The sequence below is a fragment of the Glandiceps talaboti genome, chromosome 16 (genome assembly GCF_964340395.1).
Source record: "Glandiceps talaboti chromosome 16, keGlaTala1.1, whole genome shotgun sequence".
NCBI classification, from domain to species: domain Eukaryota; kingdom Metazoa; phylum Hemichordata; class Enteropneusta; family Spengelidae; genus Glandiceps; species Glandiceps talaboti.
Window position 1 is genome coordinate 9,018,676 of NC_135564.1, and position 25,735 is coordinate 9,044,410.

The 25,735-nt window shown below is 32.9% G+C and overlaps 1 protein-coding gene across 3 annotated transcripts in view; it reads left to right on the plus strand.

Moving 5' to 3' along the window:
• LOC144447067 (uncharacterized) overlaps positions 1 to 25,735 on the plus strand; it is an 82,089-nt gene that overhangs the window by 33,118 nt on the left and 23,236 nt on the right. The window contains exon 1 of one of the 3 annotated variants that reach the window (XM_078136963.1): positions 14,049 to 14,084. The exons of the other annotated variants lie outside the window; for them this stretch is intronic. The gene's annotated coding sequence lies outside the window, so the exon portion shown is untranslated. Of the gene's footprint in view, positions 1 to 14,048; positions 14,085 to 25,735 lie in introns of those variants that run through there. 3 annotated transcript variants of the gene reach the window in all.

The window sequence follows — 25,735 nt, forward strand, 5'->3', positions numbered from 1 at the left end:
TATGTTTGATGTGAAACTATCAGAAAGAGGAGAACAAAAACTTTCAAAACCATGTGGTTGGCATAGACATAGTCTAGCGCTATCCGTCATCGAATCTTTCAGGTGTTAGAGACCACGTTGGCATCAAGAAGGTGAAGAAAAAAAATAACAATTGTGTGTTTCCAGTTAAACATAGCCTCAGAAAATAGGGTAGGTGGGTTGGGGGATTTTATTTGATTTGATTTTATCTGTTTACTTGTCTTTATTTTTGAAAAATGTTGCTTCGACCTAAAAACAAATAAAATGTTGGTTAGATACCCCTTTTGTGATAGTCCGGATGAAATATGTACAGACATTACTGTGGAAAGAAAACAGACATGCATGAAGGTCAGGAAGACAAAGAAATTCTTATCTTTTTGTTTTAAATGTTTAAGAAAAATGTCTAGGGTCAGAGGCTTAAACTAGAGTCGGTCAGGTTATCTGAAACATAATTCATTTTATTTGGCCTACATAGGCATAGTACAACTGTAAAGAAGAACATATTTTTTTCCACCTTTTCGTCTTTTTTCTTAGATGTATATTTGCACATTTTTTTGTGGATTTTAAGGCAGCAATCATGTTAATAGTGCGAACAAAAGGCAAACATTACCTGATTACATCACAGACTACATGTACTTTCCCAGAGCACTAAAGATACATATATACACATGTAAATATGCAAATACTGGCCTTGTGTCTGTGAAACCTTACTTGTGATCAAGATAACATCGGTAATTGTATTTGGTGGTTTCCTGGACATCACTGATTTATTATCGGGATTTCTACAAGGTGTATTTCCGGTGTGTTTATGCATTGAAATCACGTACTTGTATAAGCTAATAGTCATGTTCACACTTACGTCACCAGTCCAATGTTGTGTGTGTAGTCACCCACTTCTTTTAGCCAGAAAACAATGATTTTTCTAATTGTATTATATTGTCTTTTCAAGGATTGAGTGAAAAGGTTTACATGTAATGTTCTCTTCATTAATTATGTTTTCATCACAGGCACTTGGTTCCCATGATATGTATCAGAATGTTTCTATCAGAATACAATAAAATGTCGATAATATCGATAATGTTGTCGTATTTAGCCAACTGTATATGAAAGGGGTAAAATTACACTTGTTTTTGTGATCGCACAAGTTCACTCACTGCGAAGAAGAGATAAGGTTTGCAACAGAACACAATTACTGTACGGCAACATGAACTTTCAACCGACCATTTTATTCAGCAAACATTACGAAAATTTTACCTTCCATCACATCCTAGCTCCCAAATTTAATAAACTTCTGATAAATCGTGTTGTTGTTACAATCGGACCATGCCTACCAAAGATATCAACCAATGCCATGTAGGAGAATTGGAGCAAATAAATTTTTTCTAACTACCTTCCCAGAACGTGATTGGATATCGATGTTTACGTGGTAAATGGAGAGAGCCACTATCGGCCATAAAATGTGCTGCTGTTACTGGTTACATAAGGTCTAGGGATAATATGCAAAATAGGTAGTTAGAAAAATTTATCAGTGAAATTGGGGGTATCATCACCTCATAGTACCGTTTCTTAAGAGCTATCAGGGCTCGAAATTAACTTCTTTCTTTGGTAGTCCCAGTGGGCTAACAATTTCAGAAATTTAGTCAAGTTGCCCAGAAATAACCAAATATGGTCATGTACAATGTAACCAAGTTAGTCAAGTTGCCCAGAAATAACCAAATATGGTCATGTACAATGTAACCAAGTTAGGGTTAAGTTGCCCAGAAATAACCAAATATGGTCATGTACAATGTAACCAAGTTAGTCAAGTTGCCCAGAAATAACCAAATATGGTCATGTACAATGTCACAAAAGTTTACATTTAATAGCCCAGAAATAACAAGTACAGTCATTCTCAATAAACAAAAGTGTAAATTTTAAAGTGAGTCAGACCCAGGAATAATAATTAGTGACATTTCAAAATTAATGTCTATGCACCGGTATCAATCATCACATCAAGTTATCTTTGCTATGTTTTTCTAAAAAGAAAAAATCAAATAAACGTGACTTGACAACATTCGAAATTAGAATACCAAAACATGGAATTATTTGTATTGTAAATAAAAGATAGCAAAATCCTAGTTCAAAGAATCCAAATTAAAATGGAAAGATCAATTGCAATGAATGTGTATTATGATTTGCAATTGCCAAGAGATGGTCTATTTTTAGACTGCAGTGATTTGAATGATAGATTTTTATGGTTTCAATTGAGTATCTAGACAGTACAAGTCAACAATGAACACCCAAAGAAGACATTTGAAGATTACCATAGCAACTCTACAATTGGGCTATCCATTGGGGAACTGTCTCCTAATATTGTAGAGATAATGATATTGTTGTTTTGTGACAATCACAAACTCTGTCAATTGGCCTGAATTTAAGCTGACTGCGTAGTACTTGTATTACAAATACAAAATGTAGTAAAAGAGAGACAAAATAAATTCAAAGTTCTCGAAATTAATATCATATTTATCTAAGGAAAGGATAATGTGATTGATAACATGATTTACTTAATGTTTAACATGTGTTTCTTGATATCTTACATGCACATGTAGTTCTTCAGTGCTTTGTGTGACAAGATCCTTGAAAATCTCAGAAATTATCTTCAACTTTGTTCAATCAATCAATCAATCAATCAATCAATCAGTCAGTCAATCAATCAATCAGTCAATCAATCAATCAGTCAATCAGTCAGTCAATAGTCAATCAATCAATCAATCAATCAATCAATCAATCAGTCAATCAGTCAGTCAATAGTCAATCAATCAATCAATCAATCAATCAATCAATCAATCAATCAATCAATCAATCAAAGAATCTGTATGGTGCCAAGTCCAATAGCCATAATGTTCTATGGTGCTGAACAGGAACAAAAAATTCCGGAAATTGCCGAAGTTGTTTATGTATTTCATGACGTCACAACCGGTACGAACTTCAAATATGTCCGATTACATAACATGGGATAGCCATTCTAGTGGAACCACGTTCAACTATTTAGAAGTCAAAATTGACAATGACAACAATAAATGCAGTACTAGTGATGACAAAGATGATGCGGTAGTGGGGGATGCTTGTATTGCACCATTTCTATATGATCCACTACCAAAACCATGACTACAGCCAAACAGCAATCCCCAGCTGCAGACATGCATAATGGTTGTTGACGATGTTATTGTCGACAGACTAAATAATACTGACTGGTAAGTTATGATAATAAAAAGTAGATATTTAAAATTAGCAGATGAGGGAAAACATTGGGTCAAAATTTCGAAAGTGGTTGTCCCATTGAGATCGTAACACCGTAACAGTAGTACTATTTAGTTGGGTTATAATCGACTTTACTGACTACCTGACTACACAATATGTGTACGCTGACATGTGTTTGAACCACAGGAATTTATTTCTTGAGTTATGTCTCAGAATATTTCTATCAGAATACAATAAAATGTTGATAATATCGTTAATATTGTCATATTTAGCCAACTATATATGAAAGGGGTAAAATTACACTTGTTTGTGTGATCGCACAGGTTCACTCACCACGAAAGAAGACAGACCGCCATTAGTATATAGTACCATACATAAACATGAACTTTCAACCGACCGTTGTAGTGGGCAAACATTTTGAACATTTTACCTTCTGTCCCTTTTCACAGAAACAAGTGTAATTTTACCCCTTTCATATATAGTTGGCTAAATATGTCAATATTAACGATATTATCAACATTTTATTGTATTCTGATAGAAATATTCTGAGACATAACTCGGGAAACAAATGCCTGTGGTTTGAACCACCATTCGTATATATATTTTCAACTGCTCTCAACCTTACGAACAATGCATTAAATTTTGCATTTATAAATGACTGGTCTTCATTCACTGACAAGGAAACCAAAGTCATACAATAAGGTCATGAATATGTCTAAAAGGAAGTGCACTGTAATACGTGTGAAAAGTACCGTAGTACGTATGAGCGTGTTTCGTTTTTGTTGTTCATCCAAGTAGTGGGCCGTTACGAAGACGTTGCTATCGCAAGTAAAAATTCCCATTATGTGGTACCAGCTCGTAATGTTATACTAGTATGTTCTTTGAAAGTGTAATTTATGTTTCTTATCTGGTAAAACAACTTTCAATTCAACATTAGGACTCGTAATCACAGCCAACAAAAGAAACTTCATTGCTAGTGCCGTAATACATGTATGTAGTACACCATGCACGAGGACACAACATGTTATAATTCATGATTGTTTTTCGTGAGTTTGAGAGCTGTGCAGTACTAAGACATCATTGAAAACGTTTGAAAACTTATCCTCTGTATGTTGAAAAGAAGCAGGCTGATTAGAACTCCCAAATCTTTTGTGAGAAAATCAGTGTAGACTCAATCGTTGACGTTCAAGCATGGTTAAAAAACATGGACACCACGATCGTGTTCCGGTTGTGACACAATTTTCCGAAGACTCCCGGAGCAAAATGCTCATCGCAGATTTCCAAAAAAATCAATTTTTCATTATTAATATCGTAGTTTTGTCAAAAATGTCATACAAATCTTTAATCACCCATGAAAACTACATCATTTGGAGGCAAAAAGTCGGAAAAATTGGAAACCTATTTACATACACTTTAAGAATGCTTGTCATGTTTCTTACTTTTCTTGACACCATGTACTTCAGTTTTTCATTGTCTGGCAAATCAGAGTAATCATTTTCAAAATCAAAATGTACATTCTGAAGATCATTATATAAACTGCATTTCAAAAGAAAATGTACGTCATTTTCGACATGATTACAAAAGGTACACATTTTGTCAGATATTGGTTTACCTCTGTAACGTCCAGTCTCTATAAGCAGTAATACACCTGAGCTGAACTGAGCCATGAAAGACCGTTGAATATGTACATGTAGTTTGATTACGTAAATTTAACATACAAGGATGCTGGTAATGACTTTTGAGGTATGAACAGATGTGTACAGTGACACATACTGAAGATTGTGTGGCTCCTAGATAGTAAGTATTGGGAAGGGACAGAGGGAGATGTCCATCTATTGGACTCTGTTAATAGCCATATATCTGAGAATGACATGCATTGAATGGGTTGGTGGAGATTATGTGGCTGTTCCAGTTAGTAATTATGGGGAAAGGGACTGTTCTCATGTGAAGACTTGTTTCTCCAAGATTCAAAGTATATCATTTTTTCAATAATGATATTCATCACTCGGCTTCTCGACTCTCGCATTGATTCTGATTCAATATTCGAAGTATATCATTTTACAATAACAATTATTCATCACTCAGCCTCTCGACTCTCGCAGTGATTCTCTGATTCAAGATTCAAAGTATATCATTTTTCAATAATGATATTCATCACTCGGCTTCTCGACTCTCACATTGATTCTGATAATGTTTAAGAATGGCTGTCATATTAGATTACTTTACTCATCTCAGTTCTTCTAAATGTCAAGTTCCACGAACTCCTGTGCCCACTGACTTCTCTGATTTCAAATATAAAGTTCAACTTTTATTGATTTTATACAAAAAAAAACAGTGTCTGTTTCATAGTACATGTAGCTTGGTGACTTAACAAAGCTATATACAATATTGAATATTTGTGTGTATAACTACCGCAAATTGTATTTCAAGATTGGCTGGAGGTTTTGGCCATCAGGTTAGCCATTGGCACATTTCGATTATTGTTAATGTTATGCAAATTGTACAGATAACACAAGAGGACACACATCTGGAAGTTTTCTGCCGACTATAACGAAGACAAGCAGGAAAGAAAAAATGAATTCTCTTTTTTTTTTACTCCCCCTTGTTTCAGTGTTACAGGTTTTATAGCAAAACATCGTTTCATGCCAAATTAAGTAAATGAAAATTTACAAAAATAGGGGGAAAATTTAGCTGCAAATTGAAAATAATGAGGCTAGTGTTTTGCCAGAGGGAGTTTGCTGCATTTGCAGTGATTTCACCCACACGTTAGAACTTAAAGACAGCTTTACCATACACCCACTCATACAAATTATTAATACGAAAATAAAAGGTAGATTTGCAGCTTTGGTTCAACTTGTGTCGTGACTGGTTTGTAGCTGTTTACAGAAGTAAAACTTACGTTTGAAATGAAGCCTAAATTATAATCCTGTCTGTAGCCAGTGTATTGGAATACATCATACTGTGTCACTGTTGGGGAGACGGAGTTTAAAGATATTGTAACTATCAAAACAATAAAATTGTACACGATTGTTTCTGACCTATATCGTTACAGTGGAATGTAGAGTAAGTTAGAGTAAGTTATTGTAAGTTATTGAATGAAAGCAATTACTTTACATAATATTGGCTTTTGTGTGGATGCCAACATGGTCTCTAATTAACTTGAGAGTGGTGGTGTAAATCCTAACGATACCGATACCGATACCGTATAGGAGCAAGACTATATTGGCTTGGGAGTGTACTTGAATTAAAGTGGTGCAAGCCAAGTTTGTAAGTTTTTAAGTCAAGTGAAAATACTTAAAATTAAAACCTTAATTAAACTATTCTAGTATAATGTTAATTTCGATGTTGGACTTCTGTTTCATTGCAAATGTATTTTCACTTTGTTAGAACAGTTGATTACATAGGGGAAATCTCTCCAATATTTTTTGATAGATAGGTATGATAAATTACATCATCAATTAGTTTAAGAGTTATATCATTATACCAGGTTGACTTCAGTCAATTGCAAGTGGTGGTCAAGTATGCTTTGAACAGTAAGTAGAATATTTTAAATACTTTTCAAATACATAGCAGAGATTTCGCCCCCAAAACATATAAACTCAGCTTGCACCCCTTTAAGTTAAGGGGTGAATAGTGAACACAGCTGTTAGTGTGTAATGACTTTAAAATATACTGTAAATCATATTCATTGACAGAATATCCAGTGACAAACGTTTTCAAGATAACTATGGTAACAGCAACGGAAAGCCATCACTGTGAATGAAAACTCATGTAAAACACAAAAGAAAACTGCCTGATCCTTCCAAAATATAGACTTATCCATTCCTAAAGTTGCTGATGTTGTCCAAATGATTGAGAGTTAAAAAGTGGTCTTACTATATTCTTAGTATGTGTAATAACATTTTACTTCCTGCTAGAGGGTCAAAACAGAACAAAATAAGAAGATCAATTAATTCTCGTGTGTGTAGTATGTGTTGATCAAGAAATTGAATGATTATTATTTTTAGGAGGGCCCTACATGTAGATGGTACAGTTGTATTTCAGGTAACGCGAATTCAAAATTGGTGTCTTTTTTGATTATTTTACTGCAGAAGTGTTATTTTGGTATTCTGTACGTGTACACGATACACGGCATATACTCAAGTGACGAAAACACAAACCTATTTTTATGTAGTCTAGTTCCTGACGGACCGTATTCAATACTACGTTAACTTCACACTTAAACCGTCTAGTCAAGCCCTTGACTTAAGGCGTTAATTGTGAATCAACCCCATGGTGAACGAATCGCGAACGGCACATGTCAGTAGTAATCCATCACAAATTTGGAGCTGTCATTGCTCATTAATATTCATTTGATACAGCTGTTTTGAGTATGTCCAACCAGGACTCCACCTCCAGTCTGTTTAAACTAAAATCACGTGGGGATGTGACGACATCATCATGTTTATATGAACGCTGTAGGTGGGCACACAGAATTCTGTGCGAGAGTCACAGGCTTGACTAGATAAGTGTGAAGTTCATGTAGTACGGAATACGGGAATACGGTCCGTCAGGAACTAGACTAATTTTAGAGTCACATGACAGTTGAAAAAAAATGTAGTCAATGTTTCATTGCAGTGACAATTTACTCTTTAAGTCGAAATTATCATTATGCAATTTCTCCTTTTATTTTGATAATTTTTTGTACCCCGTAAGCATAAATGTACTCCTATGTATAATGGTTATGATTATGTAAATGTCAGAAGTTTAGCTTAGCAGTAACCCTAGTAACCATATGTTGATAAATTCTATAAAAGTGACCCTGTCACATTTCCCCCTTAGTTTGAACGTTGTGAAATTATCAGCTGTCCTGTAAAGAGATCTTGTATTATAGATAAGTGTGGGAGTTTACAAATGTCACGTTACATTTTCATTTCAAACATCACAGACTATAAACTTTGATAAAAGAAAAAAAAAGGATGAAATATCATAGTAGAAACAGCTGCAAGAAGTGACAAAATGTGTGGTGATGACATTTCACCCAATTTGATTCGTGAAAAAAGATTTTCTCATGGCTGACATTTATAAAAGCAATGTTCCTCTAATCTTTCGTTTTAAAGATTACGGTTGTGTTTTTTTTTCTTTTAATCCCATCTGACACAAAAGTTAATGTTACAACTAGTATTGACAATATTAATGCAGGTGAACCACTAAATTCTGTTCACAAAAGATGAGAGTACATCATAACCTAGCGGTAGTGTAGACGGTATCTGTTGACTTTGAATCTTGGTCAACACCTCTAGCGAAATCCATTTTATAGCACAACTGATTAGGATTAAAAATGTGTCTTTATGGTCAAAGATCTTTAATTCCAAAACTACCAAGCAGATTAGGCTGAAATTTGGTTGGAATGTTCTTAGTGGTGTTTAGAGTAAGAATTATTGATGACATGATGATCACATCACTGATATGCAAATTAGGGTAAAACATGTCTTTTTGGTCAAAAATCTATATTTCCAAAATAATTGAGCAGATTGGGTTGAAATTTGATGGGAATCTTCTTAGTGATGTGTAGATTAAGAATTGTTCATAACATGATGATCCCATCAGTGATATGCAAATTAGGGCTAAAGATTTGTCTTTTTGGTCGAAAAATCTAGAATTCCAAAACTACTGAAATTTAATGGGGATGTTATCCTGATGATTCCTATCCTATAACATGTAGTTGAGTCATAAGTATTTACATAGGATTCTTCTTTTCTTCTTTACCAATTTTTACAATAACTCTGCCAGACAACTTCAGCTGTTTTTTACACCTTAAGTTTAATCCCAGTGTGATTGCGGCCTTGAAAAATAAACGACTGCAAATAAGGATTATCTTAAAACTGCTCATAGCAACGGCTTCAAAAGTGAGTCTAGTCGTGGGCCAGACAAGTACATGTTGTATGCATGATTGAGGGGTACACATAACAACCATGTTATTATGACCATGGAACCATAAGCTTTCAGCTAGCTAAGATAGACACCAGCTAAAAATGTGGATAGTAATATTGAATGGACATTGGTTTAGTTATACTATACTCACAGTAGGGAGGCGTTTCTGATGACTTCCATAATCTTGCAGTGTACACTTAGGGACTTCCAATGTTTACACCATTTTGATTACAGGGTAATCATATATATATATGCCTTACAAAAGCACTAACTTAGTAACTATCACCAACTTGTGTAATAATACATGTACTATGTGACGTCAAACAACAAAACTTTTAGTTTGTGTGTGTCATGGTGAGCTGAACGCTTAACTTCCATAGTAGTAGTAATGGCCATTGCAACAACTGAGTGTATAACTACACGTGCTTGTTGTACAGTGGCAGCATTGATTAGATTCAACTCTGTATTGTCAAGTGTGCTACATTGCCATTGTCACTATTTTTATAATTGGTCACTTCCTCCCCATTCTTAATTTTTAACCCACAATTATATTCAATTTTTTAACATTTAAAAAAGAAAACTGTTCTTGAATTTATGATATCAATGAGTGGTAAAATATTAGAATATTAGTGATAAAGCATTAGAAAGTCAAATGACATTAGTTGAGGACTGCCATCATATAGATATCAAATAAAATTTATGTTATCAAAGTAGTGTTATCAAGTATGTATGTCACGAACAGACACAACTGTAGCTGTAAACATGTATGGATGACGTACTGTATCGTCAATTAGGGTAAGTATGACGTGCATGTTGGCTCCATAATCTGGATAGATATCCTATTGTTAAAGAATGTCATGACACTAGCAGCCCTGTAATCTGTATATGCTATTATTGTTATGAATGTCAGTAATGACGGCATGGATGTTCCTCATTGATAGTTTTCTTGCTTATCATGTAAAATAATCAGAAGACAATCTGCTTTTAAGTTGTAATGTCTTTTTTCTTGCGTATTTTGTAGGATTTTTGTCGTTTTCTGATTTGTATTTCACTGGTTATTTACATAGCTGTATAGTAATGATGAGATACAAGAGTGATTACAATCATTAAGTACTATCTATATATCTATATATCTATACCACTGTCTATTGTATATTATAAACTACTATCTATACATTGTATTCTACATGTCTATTTGTGAACTCACATAATTATTCAGGAGAAATAGAATGGTCTATTCGATTGTGAAATAAATTTGAAATATTAAACTTTTACACTTTGTCATCCAATAATCACGTACTGTATGAAGGACATAACTTAAGCTTGTGCTTCAGGAATATTCCTGACGGAAATTGGGTCAAGAAAATAATGCTCCTAGGGGTGACAGAGTTTAACAGAAGTCTTCCTCGAAGTGTACCATGAGTTCATCATTTTAAAATAGAAGTTAGTGTAGTACTAATCAGTCTACTACTAATCAATGCAGTACTAATCAATGTAGTACTAATCAGTGTAGTACCAATCAGTCTACTACCAATCAGTGTAGTACTAATCAGTGTACTATTAATCAATGTAGTACCAATCAATGTAGTACCAATCAATGTAGTACCAGTCTACTACTAATCAATGTAGTACCAATCAATCAGTCCAGTACTAATGAGTACCAATCAATGTAGTACCAATCAGTCTACTACTAATCAATGTAGTACCAATCAATCAGTCCAGTACCAATCAGTCTAGTACCAATCAGCAGAGTACAATCAGTCTACTAACTAATCAATGTAGTACCTATCAATCAGTCCAGTACTACTGAGTACCAATCATTGTAGTACCAATCAGTGTAGTACCAATCAATGTGGTACCAATCAGTGTAGTACCAATCAGTGTAGTACCTATCAATGTAGTACTAATCAATGTAGTACCCAACCAGTGTACATCATCATGTAGATTTTACCTGCTTACTGCCCTTAACAAAACCACTGTTATCCTGTATTGTCCTACAAGTCTCAGAATACATGTAGATTCTGTAACTTTCCTTGTATTGTCCCACAAGTGTCGGAATAGATGCCATAATGTATCCTGTATTGTCCCACAAGTGTCGGAATAGATGCCACAATGTATCCTGTATTGTCCCACAAGTGTCGGAATAGATTCCATAATGTATCCTGTATTGTCCCACAAGTGTTGGAATAGATGCCATAATGTATCCTGTATTGTTCCACAAGTCTTGGAATATATTCCTCAACTTATCCAAGAATTGCCTACAAATCTCACCAGACAGCATTAATTGTGATAAGTTGTGTATTGTCAGTGACTATGTCGTACAGAGTACGTAATCTATTAGGCTATCCAGTATTATCCCAGATTTCTTTGTGGTTCCATACTACTTTCTTGGGGACACTGACAGTGTGGAAGATATACATGTATGTCTATATGTATGATAATGCAGGATAGAATAGATTCCATATTTTATCCTTTGTTATCCCGGAATGCTCTGTGGTATACTGTACTATTCTGTTGGCGACATCATGGAAAATCTGGATAATGCAGGAAAGAATAGATTCCATATTTTATCCTTTATTATCCCGGAATGCTCTGTGGTATACTGTGCTATTCAGTTGGCGACATCGTGGAAAATCTGGATAATGCAGGAAAGAATAGATTCCGTATTTTATCCTTTATTATCCCAGAATGCTCTGTGGTATACTGTGCTATTCAGTTGGCGACATCGTGGAAGATCTGATAATGCAGGAAAGAATACATGTAGATTCACTGTTTTATCCTTCATTATCCCAGAATGCTCTGTGATATACTGTACTACTCTATCGGTGACAGTTTAGAAAATCTGATGAAAAATCTCCATGATTAATAACAAAAATAGAGTTAAATATTCAAAGATGGAATAAAACAAAAAGATTCATGAATTTTAAGTTAAATTGGTATCGAAGAATAAATCATGGTGTGTTATTTTTTGGATAAAAGAAATGTTTTAACAGTGAAAAGGAAAGGACTACAATACCAAAATAAATTATCGAGTATTTTATTATTGTTCTTTTTAATTGTTTTTGTTTTTTGAGGGGAGCTGTTGATAGATTTTTTTTTTATTTTTATTTTTTTTTTGGGGGGGGGGGGGTAGTGTTACAACTGTCTGTGAAAAATCCAGGAATGGTCATCATTTTGTCCTCAATTTCTTTCTTCAGACTTTTATTTGCATCAATTTATACACAGATAAAAAAAACATGTCTTCATAGTTAAATACATGTACAGTATTGTAAACATTCAACAAAGGTCATTATCGTGGAAATTTGTATGGTTTGATTAAGGAAATTGTCTGTTTATTTTTGTCCTCATTTTTGACTGAAAATATTTATGCTCTGTATCTGTGTCAAGGTAACAAATTAACAAGAACAGTCAATGCAGTATTTATATGTCAACAGCTGCACTATCTAGAACATTTAATTTTGTACTACTGGAATTGAAAATAACTTACTCGTAATATCGACACCTGAACAGTATGGATACACATATTTTTGTAGCAGTATACATGATAAATCAAATCTATTCAAATCGATTTTTGGGTCCACACCCAAAAAAATCAGCGCCCTCAATGGTGATCATGATTTCAACCTGTTTCTGTACTGTTAATGGATAATATCGACCTCCAATTAACATGTACAATATTTATAATTACATGTATTGGTATTTTAACAAGTTTCACTGAATATATATTGTGGTTGTCTGATCAATGATACTCCAGTTATACCAGTATAGTTTTAACGTGATGACAGATTTGAAAATCAAGCTTTACCTCAAAATTTCAAATTGTCACTACACTACCTACGCTACAGATAATATTGGCCACTAACTAATACTAATAGATTCAATGTCATTATTTGTTTTAAATAATTGACCTAATTTTCATTGAATATATTTTTGGTTATTTGATGGAAGAAAAAATATCCCAGTAATTGCAGCTCATGTACCTTTAAGGTATTTTTTTTCCAGTCATCAATATTACATATCTATTAATAATATTTATACATTATTTCTATGATATTTATTATTCTAACACAAAGACACTCATATTTGAATGGTAATAAAGACATTTTGTGTGATTTTTGAGAAAATTTAATTTCAGTGTTTCTTTTGTCATCCACACAGAATGTTAATTTTCTCTCTATGAAATATGTAGTGGAGTGATTTAATGTGTTTTAAGCAAACGTTTTTTCTATGTTTTGTGATAAATTATGCTAAGAGCCTATCTCATTCATGGGTAGGGGGTTCTTTTGCGCTTAATGAGGCTGTGTCAGGTGATACACATCTACTCTGCACATTATTTGCATATAATTTACATATCTCATGAATGTAATATACGTATGATATACATTGAGGTTCAGTGTCCCAAATTGACCTTATGAAGAGATGATATAATAAAAGCTGTGTTGATATAAAGTGATACCCCCTAACAGCTGACAGAAGACATTTATAAGCTACCGGTGTTCCTAACAACTGAGAGGTGTACTCGATATATACTCATTCTGTTCAGTTTAGTTATGTGAACGAAAAAGCTGAGATGGCCGCCAGTGTTAGGCTGTGTGTGTGATTTACTCTCATGTACACCAACCTGTCTGTACAGCACTACTACTCAAAGCTTTCTGTTCAGTGTGAGTATACATGTATTCATTGATTTAGATTCACAGAGCTCACCTAATCTGTGGGCCGACATATAATAGGGTCGACTCTCTCTCTCTCTCTTTCTCTGTGTGTAGGACTTTGACCTTGGCTGTGGATAACATCATGTTTTAATGTAATGTATTTTGATGGAGATTTCATCCATGTACAGTATAGATCTCCCATCACACAAATGTGAACAATGAGAGAGATACTCCGGCTGTGAGCTTTTTCTTTGACAGGTAAGGTTTCTCACCGACACGCACAGGAATCAGCTGATCTGCATCTATTCAAGTGCTCTGTGTGTAGGAGGAATGCATTATCACTGTCAACCATTAAATCATCAAGCCCATTTCCTCTTTTCTCAGCTTCAAAAAATAAGTGAAAACATCACCTTTTTAACAATTTCTTGAATTTTTTTTTTAAAATACAGGTAATGAAAACCTGAATGTTTATTTGATGATATTACATGCCGTAAAATTATGGTAAAATTTGTCGCAAATTCAAAATTGAAATTAACCTTTCACATTTTTTGTATTTTTAGTTGAATGACGTCGACACACAGCATTTGATGTATTCTTCATAACATCCTCAATGTAATTACTTACAAAAATAGACTTACATTGCCAAATCTTCCTATAAATTTTAGTGACATCCTGATCAGTTTTGATTTCACTTTATGCCTGCATACCACATTAGATGAGAATTGTCTTATGCGACAGACTATTGATTGACATATTATATGTATAAATAAATTTACGAAAAAGAAATGTCCTACATTTCTGGAACTAGGTTACAGGTAGCTATGACACCATTGACTTAAGTGCCTTATGAAAAAAAAAAACGATCAAAGAACCCCTCTCCTAAGGTAAACAAACAAAAAGCAGAATGGAAACTGTCACCATAGTAACCTGCTTCATGTACATGAGTAGGGGTTATTCTTTCGAACTTTGACCTTTGCAAAGGGCATCTCTCATGATGATGTTTTGTCTCGTGTTACAGGGAATTTGAAGGATGATGGAGTTGCACATGTGTGTTCAAGGGAAATTGTATGAAGGACAGCCAAATTAAAATGTGTCTATTTGATTATGCATGTGTACAGCATTATTATGCCATTTCAGACTCTTGTGTTTAGATAATGTCAAATTTTGTAAGTTGGAATTTTTGGTTGTAAAATTGCATATTTTGGGTCCATTATTGCAATACAACATGGTTGATGTTGCCTCTATACAAATGTACCACTCCATCTATTGTTTTCAGTACAACATGGTTTGATGTCACCTCTGTGTCACTCAGTTCATTGTTTTCAGTACAGTATGGTTTGGTGTCGCCTCGATTGTCACTCCATCTGTTGTTTTCAGTACAACATGGCTTGATATAATGTCACACAGTTCATTGTTTTCAGTATAGACTCCTAACGAACGACATGTCGTCTTTATACTGCTATGGAAACAATATAGAAAGTAATTATGTACTTCTATATGTTTGTGCAAGTATGATACACATGCAAACTTACACATACATACATACATACATACATACATATATACATACATACATACACACACATATACACGCACATACATACATACATACATACATACATACATACATACATACATACATATAAACATACACATACACATACACACATTGACATACACCATAACATAACAGTTGTGGTACTCAAAGGGATTTCAATGTAATTTTATTGGGCAAACAACTACACATCTGATTCAGTGTTTTTTTATAATGCATTATATTACACTGTATTACAGCTACTGAAAGTAAAAAAATTGTTTGTGATTTATAGTTTCTGAACAAGAATAATGACAAAATGAACTTGTTTATCAAGTACAGTACATGCACAATGATGAAAGGCAAAGACCTGGTTTTAGTGTGAAATGAGAGAGATTTATGCCGTATAACATATGTAGGCCTGTGGAAGAACAATAATTATGTGAGCACACTATTATCGACAGGAAGTATGGATTATACGATGTAGATAGAATTCATGGGTCATTGGACAAGTAATGGAGGCTGCTGACTTACCAGTAGTTGCATCAACAACATTTCCACACATTTGTCATCACCAACAAATCATCCACACTCTTCCTTTCTCAAAGTTAGTTAGCTACACGTAGCAGTTTTAACCTTTTGTCATATTTATAAATTAATTGGGTAAAATTTTTTTTTTAAATTGTTCATGCAAATTGCCACGGCATTCCTTGGAATGTTTTGGTAAAGGCGATGTTTATGAATGGCATGGTTTTCTTTGAAATCACATGGTAGTGATAATATTTATGCAAATTGGCATGGTTTTCTTTGAAATCACATGGTAGCAATAATATTTATGCAAATTGGCATGGTTTTCTTTGAAGTCACATGGTAGCAATAATATTTAATGCAAATTGGCATGGTTTTCTTTGAAATCACATGGTAGCAATAATATTTATGCAAATTGGCATGGTTTTCTTTGAAATCACATGGTAGCAATAATATTTATGCAAATTGGCATGGTTTTCTTTGAAATCACATGGTAGCAATAATATTTAATGCAAATTGGCATGGTTTTCTTTGAAATCACATGGTAGCAATAATATTTATGCAAATTGGCATGGTTTTCTTTGAAATCACATGGTAGTGATAATATTTAATGCAAATTGGCATGGTTTTCTTTGAAATCACATGGTAGCAATAATATTTATGCAAATTGGCATGGGTTTCTTTGAAATCACATGGTAGCAATAATATTTATGCAAATTGGCATGGTTTCTCTGAAATCACATGGTAGCAATAATATTTATGCAAATTGGCATGGGTTTCTTTAAAATTATTGTTTGGGTAAAGTCAATTTTTATTCAAATTATCATGGCTCTCCTTGAATTTTCTGGGTAAAGTCAATTTTTATGCAAATTATTACGGTTATCTTTGAATTCTGTGGGTTATGATGATGTGTATGCAAATTGTTAGCAAGAATCGCAAGAAGTATGGGCATAATTAACATACAGGATTTATGACAAGGTCTTCAAAGTATGCAGGCATTCTGTTTAAAGTAGTATATCGTATGGAACTATTTTGGTAGGAGTCTGTTGAACTTAATTATCATTGTATGGAGGCAATATGTATTTGTGGTACATGTATGTTGTACATAATTATAGAGAGATAGTTTTGTATTATGTCTCCATGACATAGCCAGAATCTTAAATGAAAAGTTGTACGTAATTATCCTGAGGGTATATTTAGATGTTGTTCCCCAATATTATTCAGCCAAGGAAAACTTGAGTGACCTAAGGGGTCCTTGTCACTACGAGTTGCTAGAAGAGTAGTGACAACCCTTAGGTCACGAGTAATTTCCAGCTGAATGAAGAAAAATATTGGAGAATAACATAATTATACCTGCGCCAGTAATATCAAAGAAAAATTGGGGAAAGTAAAGGTAATTTTAAACGTCTGGACTCATATTTTGAACACAGCAGAACCAGTGCGTTCTTGTAATGTAGATAAACATTGTTGTAATATCGAACGGCCAGACTATATATTCCATATTTTTTGTTGAATCTGGCTCGCACATGGTATAATATTATGTTAGTCTATGTAGACACTCTGTAAGCACGATTGAAAGAACAGTATGTTGTACACTATGCCCTGGTAGCAGTATGTTGTACATAACTATATCTGCTCTGGTAGTAGTATGTTGTAATAACTATATCTGCTCTGGTAGCAGTATGTTGTACATAACTATATCTTATCTGGTAGTAGTATGTTGCACATAACTACATGTATATCATCTCTGGTAGCAGTATGTTGTACATAACTATATCTGCTCTGGTAGCAGTATGTTTTACAGTTATCATATTATGTACTATGTTACTGTATGTACAGGTTCTTTGTAAACAGTATATTGTACATAACTCTGTGTTGGTAGCAGTATGTCGTACATAACTATATCTTCTCTGGCAGCAGTATGTTTTACAGTTATTATATTATGTACTATGTTACTGTATGTACAGGTTCTTTGTAAGCAGTATATTGTACATAACTCTGTGTTGGTAGCAGTATGTTGCACATAACTATATCTTCTCTGGTAGCAGTATGTTTTACACAGTTATCATATTATGTACTATGTTACTGTATGTAGGTACTTTGTAAGCAGTATATTGTACATAACTCTGTGTTGGTAGCAGTATGTTGCACATAACTATATCTTCTCTGGTAGTATGTTTTACACAGTTATCATATTATGTACTATGTTACTGTATGTAAGTACTTTGTAAGCAGTATATTGTACATAACTCTGTGTTGGTAGCAGTATGTTGCACATAACTATATCTTCTCTGGTAGTAGTATGTTTTACACAATTATCATATTATGTACTATGTTACTGTATGTAGGTACTTTGTAAGCAGGATGTTGTACATCTTGATAACCGAAACCTATTATTGAAATTTTACTTTAACTAGTATATAAGCTAATGAATCATGTCAATTTATGAGATAACTGTGTGTACAGACTTCCGGCATCAGACACAAATAAAGCAATTGTTAACACACCATTCATCATATGTCCAGTTCACAACTTTTAGTGCTTCTGACTTCCACAGCTTGATATCCATCTGTATTTCCACAGTTGTTGACATTTCTGTGTTTACTTCTGAATTCATTCTTACAATGTCTTTCTTCATGTCAAACTTCACCTTTTTAAATAATTTTCATTGTAGGCTCAAAATTTTTTTAAAAAGGACTCCAGTTTCCAACATGTCTTAGCCCAGAGACTTGGTCATCTGGTGTGTTTTATCGAGCCGGTATGTCAAGCTAGTCTTTAGGGTAAACAAGTCTTGGGTATGTAACTTAAGAAAATCAAGAAAAAATGTTTCGTTAAAGGGAAAGGATACCTTAAGATGTAGGAAAATGAGATAAAATATATTGCAATAATTGACTTTCACTTTTGAGCTGGCTTGATCAGAACGTAGGCGGAACTAACCTGCAGGTCTTATATTATAAAAAGACAAGTAGTCACGTCGATAATAATATGTTTATGGAAATTCTTTACCAAGGCCTGTATGTCACTTCCGTGTATGTTTCGATCGATGACAACTCTGTACTTATTGATAAGTAAAAGTGAATGAAACCATAGACAGTGGACCCCTCTACTGTCTGTGATGAAACTGATATTTTTTCTTTATTTATTTTTATTTATTTTGTCATATTTATTTATTTTTATTATTATTTTTTTTCTTAAACTGACTTTTCAAGCCTTTATTAATTAAACAAAGTGAATTCACAGGGCATCAAATTACTTAATAACTTATGAAGTTTTGTATCAAGAGACACATCAATCAATCAATCAATCAATCAATCAGAAAATTTATAGAGTGCCTGTATCCAGTACGAAATAGAGTTCAGAGACGCTGTACAATTAAATATTGAAAACTTTCGCAAACAAGTATGTTTTAAGGTTCTTCCTGAAAAAGCGCGGCCACCAAAGGAATTAAGTCTGTGATTCAAACAGTAAGTATTTGTCCATTCAAGTGTCTATAGTACTTTAGAGCTAGCCACTTCGACCTTGACCTCAACTTTCAAGGTCAGATACTGAATTGCCCAATAACTTCAGAAGTTTTATACCACGAGACATGTTAGTGTACACACGTACTATTCAGATATTGTCTCTTGACCTTGACCTTCATATTCAAGGTCAAATTTAAATTTGTACAACAGCTTTGCCGTACAACAAACCAGTTTGGAGCTATGGCTTCTGTGAAGGCTTGTCTTCTGTTAATTTGAGAAGAGAAGAAATGGAAAGTCATGGTAAAAGTATTTTTAACAGGAATCCTACTTGCAGAAAAGGAACACTAATAGATAATAAGGAATTTCTGGTATAACATAATTATATACATGTATACAGTAAATACAATGTAATGAATAATTCCTGGCGAAATTTCCCCAGTAACATACATGCATATGTACAAACTACAATAAATTATGAATTTCTAGTGAAGTTATACAAATTTCCCATAATACATGTATATATGTAGTAAATAATGCATTTCTGGTGAAATATCCCATAACATGCTTGTATATAATATATATATATATATATATATATATATATATTTACAATAAATTATAAATGTCTGGTGAAGTTGTACAAATTTCGCATAATATATATGTATAGTAAATAATGCATTTGTGGTGAAATTTTACAAATTTACCTTAACATATACATGTGCAATAAATTATACATTTCAAATCAAGTTATACAAATTTCTCATATCATATACATGTATGTATGTAGTAAATTACAAATTTGTGGTGAAATTTTACAAACAAATTTTCCACACATACATTTACAGTAAATTGTAAAATTTTACAATTTTCCTATAACATACAATAATGTACAGTAAATTATGAATGTCTACAAATTCTCGATAACATATATTTACAGTAAATTACAAATTTCTGGTGAATTTTACAAATTTCCCATAACATACACATACAGTAAATTACAAATTTCTGGTGAATTTTACAAATTTCTCAATAACATACACATACAGGAAATTACTAATTTCTTGTAAAATTTTACAAATTTCCTATAATATATAATAATGTACAGTAAAGTATAAATTTCTACAAATTTCTTGATAACATAAATGTATAGTAAATTACAAATTTCTGGTGAAATTATACAAATTTACCTGTACATGTACATGTGCAGTATTAAATGATGAATTTCTGGTGAAATTTTACAAATTTCCCAAAACATATATATGTATGTATGTAGTAAATATACATTTCTACAAATTTCTCATAACATATAGGAAATTATAAATTTCTACAAATTTGCCTTAACATATTTGTACCGGTATATAGAAAATTATAAATTTCTACACATTTCTCATAACATATATGTACAGTAAATTATAAATTTCTACAAATTTGCCTTAACATATTTGTACCGGTATATAGAAAATTATAAATTTCTACACATTTCTCATAACATATATGTACAGTAAATATAAATTTCTACAAATTTCTCATAACATATATGTACAGTAAATATAAATTTCTACAAATTTCTCATAACATATATGTACAGTAAATATAAATTTCTACAAATTTCTCATAACATATATGTACAGTAAATTACGAATTTCTACAAATTTGCCTTAACATATTTGTACCGTATATAGTAAATTATAAATTTCTACAAATTTCTCATAACATATATGTACAGTAAATATAAATTTCTACAAATTTCTCATAACATATATGTACAGTAAATATAAATTTCTACAAATTTCTCATAACATATATGTGCAGTAAATATAAATTTCTACAAATTTCTCATAACATATGTACAGTAAATATAAATTGCTGCTGAAATTTAATAAATATCCTACATAGCAAGCATTATCTGTATTAAACTTACTTGTAGAAAATGTTCCAAATCTATACAAACATACATGTTAGGGAATGTCAGACAGTGAGACTGTCTGATGTAACAACACTGCAACATTTGCAAATCGTAATTCGACAATCAAAGAATTTCATTAATTCATAAATAAAATAAGTATTACTATACTTCTAAGGTACAGTACAGTTTAGTTGAAAGTAGTTACATTTGATATACGTATGTTAGAAGCAGTAAAACATGAAGAGAAAATTAGACCATATCACATAGAATTTGCATACCGTTAATACCGTTACCCAGCTTGTCCTCGACCTAGTTCAGTTTTATATGGTGTGAGACCAATGTCATTATATTGAGATTGCCTTCGATCTTAATCTCAAAACTTGATCTCAAAACTTAATCTCAAAACTTAATCTAGGATCAGCTCTATCTCAGCTAATTCAATTAAAATTGTTATCGTCGGCGTGTTCTTTATTTCCTCACCCAATTTATTTCTCTACTTCCACTGCAATAGTGTGTGTCAATAGTTACTCGTCACTCTGTACATCAACCATACGGGTATTCGAGAATTGATAGGAAAATGAAGAAATTGGTCGAATGTTGTACATTTTTGATTGTGATTTTGTCTTCTTTATCCATTCAAAGTTTTAAAAACTCAAAACTTTTGAATATATTAATTTTCCTCCAAAAATCCTTACCTAAAATCACATTAACTGTACATTGATTATAAATCTAATTTGTATGTGTCATAGTATTAGCTTCATATCGGGAACTGTTATGATGTAAAATAGATTAAAAATACAAATTAGATAATTATGAAAGAATAAATAAATAAATAAATAAATAAATAAACATTAAACTACTCCACTCTGACCCCCACCCTAACCCCCCACCCCACCCCCACCCCACCTGATGTGTTTGTGATGACATAGCTTTTTTAAATAACCTACATCATTTACCTCATTCTCTACATGTACCTATCAACTTGTTTATAAACTGAATTTGTTGCTAAGTAATCATGTATTCAAATATTTGAAAAGTCTTGAATGATGATCAGATCCTCAGAACACTATCTGCTTGTCACAAGCCCTTTCCCCACCTGAATTGATTCAAAAACCAATTGTTCAAACAAATCACTTAAATTGGTTAGAAACCAAATTTTGTCCCCCTCGAGAAAACTGAGCAATTCATTTAAATCAAATTTGTTTTTGTGACCGTTTCAAACTGATTTTACTTTGAAACTACATGTTCCCCCACCTGAGGTGGTTTCACACTGATTTCAACTAAATCAGGTCAAGCCAGTTTTAATGCTTGTGGGACAAAAGAACTGACATCGATCCAATTTTGAACTGATTCAGAATTCCATGTGGGGACACAGGTTTAGTCTAGGTCTATATCATATAACCCTTCATGCATTGTGTAAGGCAAACCTGAGTGACAGTGCACTTTTTACAATGTTGCCATCGAGTGTAAGTGCATAAATTTTGTTGCTGCATTCTAAAAATAATTGTATAAAACTGATTAAAGAAATTATTGTTAACGAGTTATTGTAATAACTAATACAGTTTTCAAATTGTATCTAACTGGTATAATTCCTATACCGTATTCATATTCAATATGTGAGTGGTCATTCATTGGCAGTCTGTTTTCAGCTAACTTTCCTCTATACAAGTATGTAAGGTTTGATTACCTAGATTAGTTCTACATGGTAATCACCCACACTTTTATCTCCGCAATAAATCTGATCTTTATTTCATCCACCCACCCACTTTCTTTATTTGTGTAAAACACCCACATGATAAGGTCATGGGGCCTACCAAACAATGCCAAGACAATAGTAAACTGGTTGTCCAAATGTCAAGTTATCCACCCACCCATTCATCCATCCGTCCATATGTACGTACATCCGTTTGTCCATCCGCCTATCTACCTATCTGTCCATCTACATGTATCTATATATCTATTTAATCTATCAATCGATCTATACTACAGTACAATGTATATGTATATGTATGTGTGTATATATATAGAAATGCATATGGAACTTATAAATATATAAAATTATATATGTATGTATGTATGTATGTATGTATGTATGTATGTATGTATGTATGCATATACATATACATGTGTATGTATACAATGTATGTATGTATGCATGTGTATGTATATATATATATATATATATATATATATATATATATATATATACATGTATATGTATATATATATATATATATATATATATATATATATATATATATATATATATATAATATATATATATATATATATACATGTATATGTATATATATATATATATACACATACATAGTCACATACATATACATACATACATACATACATACATACATACATACATACATACATATATATCCACCCACCCACCCAATCCTTCGTTTATATTCTAAGCTAGAAGCTTGATATAAGCACAGCAGGAAAGATGACATAAAGTGTCCTTGGATATAGGACAGTGTTTTCCAAGAGAATTTACAGGAAGTAAACATGAGTGCATGATGATAGTGTAATAGCCTGGATTAGTTGTAGGTGGTGTTGTTCTTCTACTTACACCATATACTAAACACTCAGCTACTGTTGACTGCACTCAGTGGGGACAATAATCTGACATCCACCAAATCCAATATCTACCTGACTTAAAGCAAATTAGGAATAACATACTTACTTAAAGTTACTACAAGTTACAGAGACTGTTTATGTATACATGACATATCGCTATCAGGAACAACATACTGTTATGTGCATGACATTACATTTCTTTCAGGAACAACACTGTTATGTACATGACATGACATTTCTGTCAGAATAACATACTCTGTTATGTGCATGACATGACATTTCTGTCAGAATAACATGCACATGTTATGTGCATGACATGACATTTCTATCATACATATTGTGTTATGTGCATGACAGACACTGCATTTCAATAAATAACATACTGTGTTATGTGCATGACATTACATTTCTGTCAAACATACTGTGTTATGTGCATGACATTACATTTCTGTCAGAACTAACATACTGTGTTATGTGCATGACATTACATTTCTGTCAGAATAACATACATCATGTATGTTATTCTGACAGAAATGTAACAAAGTACATGTAACATGTACTTTGTTATGTGCATGACATTACATTTCTGTCAGAATAACATACTGTGTTAGGTGCATGACATTACATTTCTCTCTGGAATAACATGTTATGTGCATGACATTACATTTCTGTCAGAAATAACATACTCTGTTAAGTGCATGACATCACATGTACTACATTTCTGTCGGAAACCATACTCTGTTGTGTGTGAGTATAATGTGACACATGATTCGCATACATGATACAAACAATTTCTGTAACAGAAGAATAAATAGTTGTATACTTCCTATTTATTGATTGACATTCGACAATAATTTTCAAGTACACAGTTGTTTACTAAAGTGTGACAAATTTCCCGTTGAGTAGTTATATTTCCCGGATATTACTAGTGATATCAATCATGTATTAACCTTTGACCTCTCTCACAGTGAGGAATTATTCTAAAATGTATTTTAAAAATCTCAACATGTAATTCAAACAGAGATTTGAAAAAGAAAGAAAGAATCACATTCATTCATATTACCTCATTAAAAGGGATGGTTTATTTGTATGCTTGGCTATAAATTCAGCAAACACAGTAGATGTAGAAATTTCTATACTGGTAAAGGTAAAAGGTATATATTCCCTTGGATAAAAATACACTTAAATGTGACATGGAGTGTCAAACTTTGCATATGTTGACATTTTCTCAACTCTCTCAAATGTCATGGAGGAAGAAATTGCTGTATTAATGGCCATGACGTCAGACTTTGACTGGGTTGTTGTCGCTTCAGTCTTACGTCATGTATCACCCTTTATGATGTCAGACTTTGACTGGATTGTTGTCGCTTCAGTCTTACATCATGTATCACCCTTTATGATGTCAGACTTTGACTGGGTTGTTGTCGCTTCAGTCTTACATCATGTATCACCCTTTATGATGTCAGTCTTTGACTGGGTTGTTGTCGCTTCAGTCTTACATCATGTATCACCCTTTATGATGTCAGTCTTTGACTGGGTTGTTGTCGCTTCAGTCTTACATCATGTATCACCCTTTATGATGTCAGACTTTGACTGGGTTGTTGTCGCTTCAGTCTTACATCATGGTATCACCCTTTATGATGTCAGTCTTTGACTGGGTTGTTGTCTCTTTAGTCTTGTACCATGTATCACTCTTTATGACATATTTCATTCAAATTAAAGCAAATTAAATTAAATCAAAATGATTTTTGGGTCCACACCCAAAATTCAGCACTCCAATGTGATCACGATTTAAACCTTTCATTGTACTATGTACAGATGAAGTTCATCTCTAGTTAACATGTACAATGTCTAATTATTGATTTTTTTAACAATTTTCATGAAT